The sequence below is a fragment of the Taurulus bubalis genome (assembly GCF_910589615.1).
Source record: "Taurulus bubalis genome assembly, chromosome: 13".
NCBI classification, from domain to species: Eukaryota; Metazoa; Chordata; class Actinopteri; order Perciformes; family Cottidae; genus Taurulus; species Taurulus bubalis.
The window spans coordinates 953147-965745 of record NC_136601.1 but is presented as its reverse complement, the minus strand read 5'-3'; positions in this window follow the sequence as shown (position 1 = coordinate 965745).

Sequence of the window (12599 nt, the reverse complement as noted above, 5' to 3'; positions counted from 1 at the left end):
AAATAAACTGAATTGAACCGACTTCATGAGACGATTCCTCGTGCACAAAGTCATGAACCACATAGAACCTGCAGGTCTCACCATGCAGGAACCTGAACCTGCAGGTCTCAACATGAAGGAACCTGAATGAAGGAACCTGAACCTCCAGGTCTCGCCATGAAGGAACCTGAACCTGCAGGTCTCACCATGAAGGAACCTGAACCTGCAGGTCTCACCATGAAGGAACCTGAACCTGCAGGTCTCACCATGAAGGAACCTGCACCTGCAGGTCTCACCATGAAGGAACCTGAACCTGCAGGTCTCACCATGAAGGAACCTGAACCTGCAGGTCTCACCATGAAGGGACCTGAATGAAGGAACCTGAACCTCCAGGTCTCGCCATGAAGGAACCTGAACCTGCAGGTCTCACCATGAAGGAACCTGAACCTGCAGGTCTCACCATGAAGGAACCTGAACCTGCAGGTCTCACCATGAAGGAACCTGAATGAAGGAACCTGAACCTCCAGGTCTCGCCATGAAGGAACCTGAACCTGCAGGCCTCACCATGCAGGAACCTGAACCTGCAGGTCTCAACATGAAGGAACCTGAATGAAGGAACCTGCACCTGCAGGTCTCACCATGAAGGAACCTGAACCTGCAGGTCTCACCATGAAGGAACCTGAACCTGCAGGTCTCACCATGAAGGAACCTGAACCTGCAGGTCTCACCATGAAGGAACCTGAACCTGCAGGTCTCACCATGAAGGAACCTGAATGAAGGAACCTGCACCTGCAGGTCTCACCATGAAGGAACCTGAACCTGCAGGTCTCACCATGAAGGAACCTGAACCTGCAGGTCTCACCATGAAGGAACCTGAACCTGCAGGTCTCACCATGAAGGAACCTGAATGAAGGAACCTGAACCTCCAGGTCTCGCCATGAAGGAACCTGAACCTGCAGGCCTCACCATGCAGGAACCTGAACCTGCAGGTCTCAACATGAAGGAACCTGAACCTCCAGGTCTCACAATGAAGGAACCTGAATGAAGGAACCTGAACCTCCAGGTCTCGCCATGAAGGAACCTGAACCTGCAAGTCTAACCATGAAGGAACCTGAACCTGCAAGTCTCACCATGAAGGAACCTGAACCTGCAGGTCTCACCATGAAGGAACCTGAACCTGCAGGTCTCACCATGAAGGAACCTGAACCTGCAGGTCTCACCATGAAGGAACCTGAACCTGCAGGTCTCACCATGAAGGAACCTGAACCTGCAGGTCTCGCCATGAAGGAACCTGAACCTGCAGGTCTCACCATGAAGGAACCTGAATGAAGGAACCTGAACCTCCAGGTCTCGCCATGAAGGAACCTGAACCTGCAGGTCTCACCATGAAGGAACCTGAACCTCCAGGTCTCGCCATGAAGGAACCTGAACCTGCAGGTCTCACCATGAAGGAACCTGAATGAAGGAACCTGAACCTCCAGGTCTCGCCATGAAGGAACCTGAACCTGCAGGTCTCACCATGAAGGAACCTGAATGAAGGAACCTGAACCTCCAGGTCTCACCATGAAGGAACTTGAATGAAGGAACCTGAACCTGCAGGTCTCAACATGAAGGAACTTGAACCTGCAGGTCTCAACATGAAGAAACCTGAACCCGCAGGTCTCAACATGAAGGAACCTGAATGAAGGAACCTGAACCTGCAGGTCTCAACATGAAGAAACCTGAACCTGCAGGTCTCAACATGAAGAAACCTGAACCCGCAGGTCTCAACATGAAGGAACCTGAATGAAGGAACCTGAACCTGCAGGTCTCGCCATGAAGGAACCTGAACCTGCAGGTCTCACCATGAAGGAACCTGAATGAAGGAACCTGAACCTCCAGGTCTCGCCATGAAGGAACCTGAACCTGCAGGTCTCACCATGAAGGAACCTGAATGAAGGAACCTGAACCTCCAGGTCTCACCATGAAGGAACTTGAATGAAGGAACCTGAACCTGCAGGTCTCAACATGAAGGAACTTGAACCTGCAGGTCTCAACATGAAGAAACCTGAACCCGCAGGTCTCAACATGAAGGAACCTGAATGAAGGAACCTGAACCTGCAGGTCTCAACATGAAGAAACCTGAACCTGCAGGTCTCAACATGAAGAAACCTGAACCCGCAGGTCTCAACATGAAGGAACCTGAATGAAGGAACCTGAACCTGCAGGTCTCAACATGAAGGAACCTGAACCTGCAGGTCTCACCATGAAGGAACCTGAATGAAGGAACCTGAACATATGGAACAATAAAGGAGGCGATGGTTGGCAGAACGTCTCAAAGCGAGCAGAACGCGTGACGGCGATCCGTCCGACCTTGAGATTTAATAACGAGACGCAGCTTCAGGTGGCCGGTGTCTCCGTGGTTACGGGCCATCGCACACTAACGACAGCGTGGATTCGGCACCGTCAGCTTGTAAGGTGACGGCGAGGCCGGGCCCGTGTTCGTGTTCGTGGCGGCGGCGACTGGACCGCTGGTGATAATTAGTCTCTGTAGCGGCGCCGGCTCTGACTGGGCGCACATTTTTCAGCTGTCACAGGTGTATTCTGGGAGATGCGGTTCGGTGACAGGCGTGACGGCGCCATCTGGACCTGTCCGTATCGCGGGACGCCGGTTCTGCATTGACAAGCTGCAAGCGGCGCCGGGAGACTGCGAGATGAGCGTGCACGTCTGTGTGTGTGTGTGTGTGTGCGTGTGTTTTTGTAACTTGTCTGAATTTGCAGGATGCCAGCTGGAGTGCGTGTTGCATGGTGTGTGAGCAAATTCACACACGTTCGGAGTGTGTGTGTGTGTGTGTGTGTGTGTGTGTGTGTGTGTGTGTGAGTATCTGAGGGTTTAATTGGAATCCATGTTGCTCCAGTGTGCAGTGATTGTGTAAATGTGTGTGTGCAGGTGAACATTTGTGTGTGTGTGTGTGTGTGTGTGTGTGTGTGTGTGTGTGTGTGTGTGTGTGTGTGTGTGTGTGTGTGTGTGTGTGGTGTGTGTGTACTGTAAGTGAGAGCTCCCTCTTAGATGTGAGTCTATATCGAGCAGTCAGTCCAACAGGAATTCAAGCTGCTATCAGACACGTGTTTCAGGACTTGTACTGTATATGTGCAGTTTATTTTTGAGTGTGCATGTGTGTGTGTGTATGTGTGTGTGTGTGTGTGTGTGTGTGTGTGTGTGTGTGTGTGTGTGTGTGTGTGTGTGTGTCTGTACTGAGAAACACATGCATTTACAGTACAAACAGCTTATTTTTGCAGCTTTCTGTTCAGCCGTCAGTCAAAGAGTTTGCTTCAAAGACTACAAAGTCTGGTCCAGGAGTTCAGGTCCTCTCATGCGGGCCACAGAGGAGGCATCCAAAAGGGGGAGGAGCCTCTGAATGAATGCACATTTTCCGTGGGACACAAGTGAATCTCTGCCAGCCTTGTGGACAGGAGACGGGCGGACGCATGGAGAAGAGAAGCGGCCGCCGCTGACTGTGCTGCAACGCGATAAGGAGAAGACGCCGCCAAGGAAGTGACTCATGTTCTGCATTCAAATCAATAGCGGAACACCGGGAACGCTTCTTACGCTCCGGCTGCCTTTGACACGTTCCTCACTTGAAAAAAAGGAGATTCAAAGGAAAATGAGAAATACTCCATTGCCTATAAAAGTGAATATTCGAACATGGAAACAACCAAAGTGAAGGGAACACAATGTCTCAGCGTCGTGCTTCAGGCATGAAGCAAAACACGTGAGCTCATCCAGAAGCTCAGCCGCGCTAGCTCAGAGCTAGCTAGCTAGCTAGCTAGCTCTGAGCTATTCGTGGCAGAAGAACGACGGCATTTTAATCTGTAATGGGGCGAATAATTGAGGTGACCCGCTCACCTTTCATAGGAAAGAAACAGCAAAGTATTCATGAGATGCACTCATAAACTATCAAACTGCTTTTGAATTAAAGAACGACTCCTTCACACTGAATGAATCTCCGGATGAGAATCAGCTTCAGATGCTTTTAACTCTGAGCTCCGAGTCTTTGTTCCTGCAGGAACATGATGGACGTGATGCTGCTGCAGCGCGCTGCCGTGTGTGTGTGAGAGCGAGATGAAACAGCAGAGCAGATGAAAGTGTGTGTGTGTGTGTGTGTGTGTGTGTGTGTGTGTGTGTGTGTGTGTGTTGGAGGGCGAGATGTTGCCCGTTACACCGAGCCTCCCCCTGGGCTGGTAGTTCTGGAAGCTCTGTGGAAGCTCACTACACTCAGATACATGCAGATCAAACGCTGCATTGATCTCTGGGATACAACACACACACACACACACACACACATACACACACACACACACACACACACGCACACACACACACACACACACACACACACACCAGCTCCAGAACCCGTTCTACCAACACCCCCGTTCTTTCCACCAGAAGCTGTGTGAAATATGAAACACATGTTAATCACGATCATGCCAAGTGTCAGTTACCGCTCACTGGGAAAAGGGAAAGTGAAATGAGCTCTGGGTGATTTTATTTTTTGCAGAATCGCTCTGATTGGCCAATATTTCTACCAGCAGTCGGATTGATTTGATTGTCATGGTTATGTTCAACCCACTAGTGAGCACAGGACCAGCACAACAAGTCCCTCATGGAGCTGTTTCAGCTAGCATGTTAGCATGTTAGCATGTTAGCTTGGGATTAGAGTTGTGTTTGTGTTGGAGTCCATCAGATTGCTCTGGTTTGGTTTCCACCACCAAAAGAAAAAGAAGTCTAAAAGCTAAATGTTCCACTACGTTCTCAAGCTAGTCGATACCAGTGGGTACATCTCACAGTCCAGGATGCTTCCTTGGTAGGGTGCTTCCTTGGAAGATTGTTTCCTTGGTAGGCTGCTTCCTTGGTTGATTGTTTCCTTGGTAGGGTGCTTCCTTGGTAGGGTGCATTATTGGTAGGATGCTTACTTTGTAGTATGCTTTCTTGGTATGATGCTTATTGGTATGATGCTTCCTGGTAAGATGATTCCTTATTAGTATGCTTCCTTGGTAGGATGTTTCCTCAGTAGGATGATTCCTTATTAGTATGCTTCCTTGGATGCTTCCTTCAAAGTCGGGTCCTCCAGGGGCGAGCCCCTTCCTAGCCTCCAGAGAGCACACGTTGGAGCAGTGTGGTGAGTGTGTGACGGTGGACACAACAAATGGACGTGTTTACTTAGAATAATTCAGTACAACATAATTTGCCATAGGGATATTGATTTAGCGTTCATCCGAACATGTAGACCAATTCAAAATAAATAAAATCAACAGGGAGGTTGTTGTGTTGTTGTTTTTTACAATAGTTAGTGTGCTCTCCTCAAAGCCACCAGACGTCATTGGAAAACAGCAATTTGACATCGCTGGTTGAAAACACACTTGGTTGATATTCAGAGTTAAATGTGACAATATGCCGACGACATCGCTCTCTCTCTCTCTCTCTCTCTCTCTCTCTCGCTCTCTCTCTCTCTCTCTCTCTCTCTCTCTCTCTCTCTCTCTCTCTCTCTCTCTCTCTCTCTAAAAGCTATGAACAGCTCGCTGAGTGACGAGACTCACAACACCTTTAACTCAGGCCTCTTAGATCTGATATCAGTGAAGATCCACCAGCTGCATCGGCGATGAGCCTGAGAAACAGACTCCAGCCGACGGCTGCGGTGAGACCAGAGAAAGTTTAGCAGCGTGTTTCCAACTCGATGGACAGGAAACGTCTCCAGGAGACGACGAGGTGTTCTTATCACTCTGCCTTCGACTGAAGTATTCAGTTATGGGTTTAGTTTTGGATAAACGGCGACTGGCTCGTTAAGAACAGGACGCTGAGTCACACGGCTTTGGAGTAATCAGAAGCTGCATGAACCCATCTGAGTCCTCTGAGATCCTGCAGGTCTAATCTAGACCCCGTTCAGCCCAGTCCTGCTCAGGTGATGAGGCCTCAGCTCCAACCAGCTGGAGTAAAGGGTTGGGGATTGAAATGGAGTAAATATGAATGAGACAGCGCTCTGCTGAGACTCATAATGTCACCATGGCAGTCATAGCATGTTACAATCTATTTACTCATTTCTGTCAAAACAGCTCCGATGAGAAAATGAAAATAAATGTTTGAGGAATGAACAAGCTGTGTAATAAAGCCTCTTTTTATGTTCCATCTTTAATCTTTAATGTTTCTGTGTGAATCTGTTATTCCAGGCTGAACACGCATGTCACGTCTCCGGCTCCAGCGGGAACCCCCAGAGGCCATCTTGTTGTCGTGCAACCAGTGAACAGGAAGTGACCATATATGGACTGAGGAGGAGCGGCGTAGAGACACCGACCTGTCAATCACCTTTAGCCCCTCCCTAAAGGGTCCCCTGCTTTATGGTCTGTTTGACTCTAAATGACCATAATTTACTAAATGAACATCATGCTGTATTGAAGAAGACTTGAAACAAGATGGCCGACTGATGCATTTTGTTTTGAATCTCAATTTTGCCAATTTTAGCAGTTTTATTTGAGCAATGTCCCCAGAGTGTGTTGCCTCAGTGCCTTTGAGCAAAGCCTCCAACACACTCAGCTGCAGGCCGAGAAACAGAGGAGAGGAGCGGCAACGCTGCACATGCAGAGCGGAGGCAACGCTCCTCTGGGATTCAATCTTCTCCAGAGTCGCTTGGAGACAACAAGCCACACACACACACACACACACACACACACACACACACACACCGACCTGTAATCTGCATGCGTGTCACTTTCTGCATCTTCCTCCGCGTCCTGTACTCTACAGCGGAGACGAGACGGACGGCGAGCGGCGAAACGTTTTCTCTTATTAAAATGTGGATTCTGTGTTTTTGCTAAACGACGGTGTGAGGAGCGCTTGATTTAATTAAAACCCTCCGGCGGTAACAACACAAGCTCCACATCGGCGGCAGGCGAGCGTCGGCCTCATGAAGACGCTCGGTATTCCTGCCGCACGCCGGACTCTGCGTTCTGAATTCAGCCGCTTTGGTTCCCAGCCGAGTCGCTCCAACGAGCATATGCATGGTCCCCAGAGGATGGATTTAAACAGTCCCGTGACCCTCTGACCTCTGAGGACCACACAGGGTTCACATGAAGAGCGAACGCTGTAGAGGAGAGTTAACTTCTTTTATTTGTATGATTATTTATATAAAAGTATTTCATACATTTTTCAAGGTAACATTTCAATTTCGACATTTGACACATAGTCATTCATATTTGCCTGTTTTTTACATTTTAAGCATACATTTATTTCCTGTATTTATTCATTATATTCATATTTATTCATTTATATATATATATATATATATATATATATATATATATATATATATATATATATATATATATATATATCTGCTTAAAAGCTTTCTTTATTTTCAGGATCATTTATATAAATCTATTTAATAAAATTGTTGGCCGCAAACTTTCCTGGAACAACTTCTGACGTACGAGCAGAGAACTTGAAACTCAAACTTTATTAATAAATTGACAGCGCATGGGGATTACAGAGACAGAGAGAGAGAGATAGAGAGGGATGGAGAGAGAGAGAGAAGGATGGAGAGAGAGAGAGGGCGGGACCGAGGGAGGTCAGCAGAGGTCAGCAGAGGTCAGCAGAGGTCAGCAGAGGTCAGCAGAATCCTGGCGATCCGAGAGGAAACACGTTTCTGTTGCTGCGTCACATCCTCACTGGACCTTCTGCTCAGTTTTGGCACAGTGTCAACAGGAAGTGACCGGCCCTCCTCCCATCTAATCGCCAACAAGTGACCGTGTCCCCCAACCCCCTCCCCCTCCCCCACCCCCACCACGCTGTCACATCGACCTCCAGCTCCCTCATGAATTTCCTGCCAGGCTTCATCCTCCTCCTCCTCCTCCTCCTCCTCATCCTCCTCCTCCTCATCCTCGTTCTCTTCCTCCTCCTCCACGTCTCTTTGATGAAGAGGAAGTGGATCAGCAATCAGGGCACCAAACATAGCGTGACCCCCCTCCCCCCCGACTCCACATGCATACACACTACAAACACACACACACAATGTACACACACACACACACACTACAAACACACACAATGTACACACACACACTACAAACACACACAATGTACACACACACACAACAAACACACACTCGCCCTGCAGTGTCTCCCAGGCCTCACTAATCCTCTGATTCGTTCCGTTTTTCCAGGCGGGCAGTGAAGTACTCGCACTCTGACACATCAAAGACACAATGCAACACATCCTGTGTGTGTGTGTGTGTGTGTGTGTGTGTGTGTGTGTGTGTGTGTGTGTGTGCCCGTCACACAGTTAGCTGATAAGGTGAGTGTTGCATGTCGATGTTTCATGTTTGTCTGTAAACACAGAGCACATCACAAACACACAGACAGGCGATGAGTTTCAGCTTCGACACACATGAGCGATGTTGTGGCTCACACACACACACACACACACACACACACACACACACACACACACACACACACACACACACACACACACACACACACACACACACACATACAGTACTGAACTACTCTTCTGACCCAGACAGGTAAATATTTGTTTGATAATCTTTACTTTAGGATGTGACTCGCTGCACATAAAGCTTCACGATGTACGATCTGCATTGATTCATATTAACATGATTATAAGTGTAATATTTCCATTAATATAGTGAGCTTGTTAGATGTAGTCTTTACCCAATATAGTTTAAACCAGTGGGACAACAACATGATTTTTTTAGCGCTCTTATTTGCGTTTTAAAAACTCAGGAAAAATAAATGAAGTTGCTTTTTTTGTTGCATAATAATTGTCTTCTGTGTGAAAGTATTCATGACTAAAAGCAATAAATCTAAAGGTAGATGAGGTCATTGTTATTTACGCGTTACAGTCTGCAATAAACTTCATAATGATGAGTTCAAGCAGCAGAACCTGTTGCTGCATCTGCACCAAGAAGTGATGCTGCATTAGACAGCATTCCTTTTTGCACATCTTTGACTTAATCGGACTGGAGACAGGAAACTGGGACGGAAGATTGTCTCCGTCAGTCGGTAAAGGAGGAAAAAAGTCTCTGAGTCAAAGTTTATTTCTTGCAAGAAGGAAAAGTCTGTAACAGCTACTCAAGGCAGTCTGTGGCAAAGCTTCAATATTTGAAAAGGTCTCCGGCACATTTATACACACAAAGTGTTACACCCCTTCTTAGAGAAAAGCATCACAGTGTCGACCAGACTGTGGTTTGAACGAGTCTCAACCAGATCCTGTCTTTGCAAAGTAAGTTTATTTCTCACAAACACAATCAGTGCTCATGTCATCTCCGCCGGCCGTCTCCAGACTCATTGTCTCCGTCTGACCTGTGACCCTCAAGTACCGTCTGCTCCGTCGGCTTGGAACCTTATCATTAGACACTCGATTATCTATTCTGCTCTACCTTTTGTACCATAAGCAATGCCATATCTTCCCAGTACAAAACACGGCGCGGCTGAACGGGCGACATGCAGGTCGGTGTCTCGCGCCATCAGACGCCATGCGGGTTCAGAGCGACGTCTCTTCTCGGCGTCTCACCGGCTGTTCGTGGTTATCATCACAGAGACGCTCACGCTGAAAAGGCTGATTACACGTCTGGCTGCAGTCATAATGCAAAGTGAAAGGGGTGAAGCCTTTTGACATGAATTGCAATAACTGTGTGAATATTTATGAAAGTCTGATTTTTTTGCTGCTTTCAGCTCTAACTACCTGGAGCATTTCCTATATCACTGCATGCTCATGAATTATATATTGTAAGTGTGAGAAGTATACTAAACCTAGCTAGTAGTTTAGTCATTTAAACCTAACTAGTAGTTTAGTTTTATAAACCTAACCAGTAGTTTAGTTGTTTAAACCTAACTAGTAGTTTAGTTGTCTAAACCTAACTTGTAGTTTAGTTATTTAAACCAAACTAGTAGTTTAGTTGTCTAAACCTAACTAGTAGTTTAGTTGTTTAAACCTAACTAGTAGTTTAGTTATTTAAACCAAACTAGTAGTTTAGTTGTTTAAACCAAACTAGTAGTTTAGTTGTCTAAAGCTAGCTAGTAGTTTAGCTATTTAAACCTAACTAGTAGTTTAGTTGTCTAAACCTAACTAGTAGTTTAGTTATTTAAACCTAACTAGTAGTTGAGTTGTCTAAACCTAACTAGTAGTTTAGTTTTATAAACATAACTAGTAGTTTAGTTGTTTGAACCTAACTAGTAGTTTAGTTATTTAAACCTAACTAGTAGTTTAGTTTTATAAACCTAACTAGTAGTTTATTTATTTAAACCTAACTAGTAGTTTAGTTGTTTAAACCTAACTAGTAGTTTAGTTGTTTAAACCAAACTAGTAGTTTAGTTGTCTAAACCTAACTAGTAGTTTAGCTATTTAAACCTAACTAGTAGTTTAGTTTTATAAACCTAACTAGTAGTTTAGTTATTTAAACCAAACTAGTAGTTTAGTTGTTTAAACCAAACTAGTAGTTTAGTTGTCTAAACCTAACTAGTAGTTTAGCTATTTAAACCTAACTAGTAGTTTAGTTGTTTGAACCTAACTAGTAGTTTAGTTATTTAAACCTAACTAGTAGTTTAGTTTTATAAACATAACTAGTAGTTTAGTTATTTAAACCTAACTAGTAGTTTAGTTGTCTAAACTACTGGAAGTTTATTTTGAAAAGAGTTTGTGTGTAACAGGCTGAAATAAACGCGTGTCTCTGACTTTAGTGAACCGAGTATTTCTCCGTAAGAAGTGGTAGAAACAGTTTCCTTGTAGAAATGTGATGCTGATGGTTGTTCGGGGAGGTTTGGCAGACAGCTGCTGTCTCCTCTTCCAGGCTCTGAATCCTTTAGTAGAACGGAGCTTTCCTTCTCTCGCGTCTCCGTGTCGTCTTCTGCTCTTGCTGATGGCGTGCCGGTGTGTAGTGGAGGACATGAATGCTTTGTCTTAGCAGAAGAAGCAGGTAAAGGAACGTCAATGCGCAAACACATGGAACCAGTCCTCGTCAGGTTCAGACCCCCGACAGGAACCAGTGACCCAGGGCTGAGCTGATCACTGCTGCCGCGTGGAGCGAATCCTTTCAGAGGAGTTGAGTGTTTGCTGGTGTGAGCAGGTCAGGACGCGCAGCGGCATCCAGTTAGCTCGACTCCATCGGCCGAATACGCCGATGCACTTCGGATGAAAACGACAAAATGCTCCCTAACCGGAGGGAGGCAGGTTGTTTCTTTTCTACTCTGTTTTTCAAGCTTTTCTCAGGGAGCAGAAACATGAAGTCCCGCTGTGTTCTCTGACCTGAAGGACTCGCTCGCTGAGACTCCAATCATCAGTAATTGCTGGGCCACATTATAGTGCTGCTCTTTGACCTGCTGGCATTCAGCGCTGACACAGTGGAGCTTCACGCTCAGTCCGTCAGCGTGGAGGACGTGACTGCAGCCGTGGACACGCCTCTGCCTTCATGGAAAGATGCTTCATAACTCACAGACCTTCAACCTACTGCGCTAATACCAATCATATCTTTTTTACAAACGTCTCTGGAGTTTCCCTCCGCTAAGCCGGGCTGAACCCGTCCTGCAGAGACGCAGCTGGTCTTCATCCTCTTATCTGGCTCTGGAACGACGCGCTCAGACCAGCAAATCAACTGTTTTTTTGAGAAACCTTTTAAGACTTGTTGTTGCGCGGCCGCCCGCTGAGCTCTGAAGCAGCAGCGACACGTATTCATGTTTAAAAATAATATGAATCCAGGAAACCGCCTGACACGGAGCACCGACTTGATTATTTACAAAAAAAGAAGCAATCCGCCGATAAGAAGAGAGGAGATTCTGCTTTAAAGGAGGAGTCATGAAAGAAGAGCACTTACCTGAACCTCGTGTGCGTGGGAACAGAGGTCATGCATGATGGGCTGGTTCCTCTTTACACCACCAGCAGAGGAGAGAAAAGGCCCGCTATGCAGCCTGAACGAGGTCGACGACGAGCCCATTAAACGCTGCAAAGGCTCTTTGAAGCATCGCCGCATCTATTCAGTCAAATCTTTGTGCTGAATGCTGAAGTGTTTCGGCGCGTTGATGGAGGCGGCTCCTATTGAGGGCTCGGGCTTCCTTTCAGAAGCTGTTCAAAGGGTTTGAGGAAAGAAAAGGAAAAGAAGTAAGTCTCCACAAACATAAACAGTGTGGAGCCAGAAGCAGGATTACAGGACGGGAACTTAAGGTTTTAGTGGAGCGTCGATGCACCTGTGTGCAGACGCTCCACTTCCTGTCATCACAGCGTTATAGTAGAGCTTACGTTGTGCAGACGCTCCACTTCCTGTCATCACAGCGTTATAGTAGAGTTTACGTTGTGCAGACGCTCCACTTCCTGTCATCACAGCGTTATAGTAGAGCTTACGTTGTGCAGACGCTCCACTTCCTGTTATCACAGCGTTATAGTAGAGCTTACATTGTGCAGGAAGTAACCTGTTTAAACTACAGCGTACTACGTGGCTCTCGTTGGAGTTTGAAAGTGAAGAACTGGAATCAGATCAAGCAAAGAAATGTAGATAATGAACGTTTAAGTCCAGCTGACGATCACTTCGCTCTAATGAATTAAACGTTGTGATCACAGAGTCACGCCTCTTTCATA